We start from the raw sequence: 2070 nt of genomic DNA, 5'->3' as shown, positions 1-2070 counted from the left end.
AGCTGAAAGGATGAGCAGCAGCCCCCAAAGGCGGGGCGGTCTCGGGGCCGGATGTGCTCGAATCTCTTCCCGACCTCCGCCGTCACCTGCGCTTACTCGTGCCAGGCAGAGTTGGCTGCTGGTAGTGGGCCTCAGGGTTCCAGCTGCATCATATAGCAGAATGAAAAGTAATTCTAGCGTGTACTTTCATACAAAATTATGTCATATTTTTGTTCTTTTTTTTTTTTTTTTTTTTTTTTTTTTTTTTTTTTTTTTTTTGTTTTTTTTTGTGCTTGTTTGTTCTTTTTTTTGGAAGGGTGAGGGGGAAGCTTCTTGAGACTTCTCTTTCAACAGTGTGGCAAACCACGCCATATCCTGGCTAGAAAATTGCCGTGTCTGGACGTTATTGCAGTTGGAGCCATTTAAACAGCATTCACAGTCAGTGCGGAGAGTTGCAGTACTGCAGCCCTGCATAAACTTCTGTTCCTGGTATTTCTCGAAGCAGCTGCAGAAGGTTCTTGGGTTTTCCCCCAGAGCCCCATCTCAAATACCATAATTTTTCAAACTTAGCCTCGCAAACTTCTTATTTGAAGTGTGCTTTCTCTGCTGATTGCAATGCTTCTCAGTTGTTAATAAACTCTCTGATACACTCTGTTGCTTTTGTGTCTTGCTGAAGAAATGAGAAGTATATTGTAGTGGGTCATAGCCTAATAGCTTTTAGATCTGGCAATATTAAATGTATTGCATACATGGACATCTGCATCTGCCTTCAGGTATGTCCTGAATGATGCGTCACCTTTAGACTTTGGGTTTCATCAGGTTTCTTCAAGTAATGTATTCCATTTCATTTACATGCATATATTTTTAATATATTACATTTCCAAAAAGTAGTAAGTCCAAATACACCCTGAGTTCAAAAACCACAGTACCTGGCAGTGCTAACTTAAGAAGAATGCTACTGTTCAGTGCAAAGACATGGAGTCATGTGCTGTTCTGACTGGAAACCGCCAGAATCAAATGCCTGACTTCTGTAAGGCGGGCTACATGAGCAGGCAAGAAGCAAATCTACATCCGTCCATATCCTAACTCAAAGGAAATGGGAAAAAAATACATGTATTTTGTCCTCTCTAAAGCATTTTGTAAAAGGAAGTAAAGCTCTAGCATGGCCTGGAGATCCTAAGAGATACTAAAATAACTAACAGAGTTTCAGATGTCAGTTTTGCTCTTCTGAAATTTCTCATTGGAAAGGTATATCTCATCAGTTGAGAATTAGTGTCTCTATCAAAAAAGTGTTTTATTTTGGGTAATGCTTTTATTTGTATCAGGATGGTTTTGCTTAATGTGTATAAGTAAAAAAGGACTTGAGCTGGAGGGAGATACTTCCTGAAAGAGCAGATTTCATTCACTGCCCTGTGTTAAATTGCATTAAGTTTAGGGAATAGCACTATCTTCTTTTTAAAAGGCTGGCCTTTGATCTGCAAGTTAAATATTCAATTGTAAAAGTAATGGATGTTGCAATTCAAGCAGTGAAAAGAAGATGAAAACTGAAGCTGGCACTTCAAACAGTGCCTGTTCCTAAAAGTTTGCATCAGATGATAATGGAGAGGGTTGTGATGTGCATCCCTGCCACCAAGCTGTCAGTGCCTCTGAATATGCCACTTTCCTACCCATGTTCTTAGTGCGCCCTTGACATGGACTGATGGACTGCTGTTGCAACCATCCTGTCCGTACTCCTTGATTCTTTGGGATGGGGTAGTTGCACTTGGAAGTGCAGGTGGCATCCCAATCCAGCTAGACAGAAAACAGATGCCTAGCTCCTGCACCTTCTGATTAAAAGGAGGTGAGGATTTCAATCGCAGGGGCATTTGCCACCAAAGGACAGAGTACTGTGGAATAAAGATGAAGTGGTTGTAGGAAGTGGGGACAACAAGGCTGCTGAAATACAGGCTGTCTGGCAAGGGCATTATTTCCAGGGGAGCTCTCCTCACCAAACAGCCGTCACCAGCCCAGATCTCCTTGAAAGAGAATGCCACAGTGCATGTTGCCTGCACAAGCAAAATTCGGGAGCCCAAAGCTGTCAGAGAGGGCCTG

The sequence above is a fragment of the Corvus brachyrhynchos genome, unplaced genomic scaffold (genome assembly GCF_000691975.1).
Source record: "Corvus brachyrhynchos isolate BGI_N302 unplaced genomic scaffold, ASM69197v1 scaffold8, whole genome shotgun sequence".
NCBI classification, from domain to species: Eukaryota; Metazoa; Chordata; class Aves; order Passeriformes; family Corvidae; genus Corvus; species Corvus brachyrhynchos.
Note: the sequence above shows the minus strand (reverse complement) of the source record.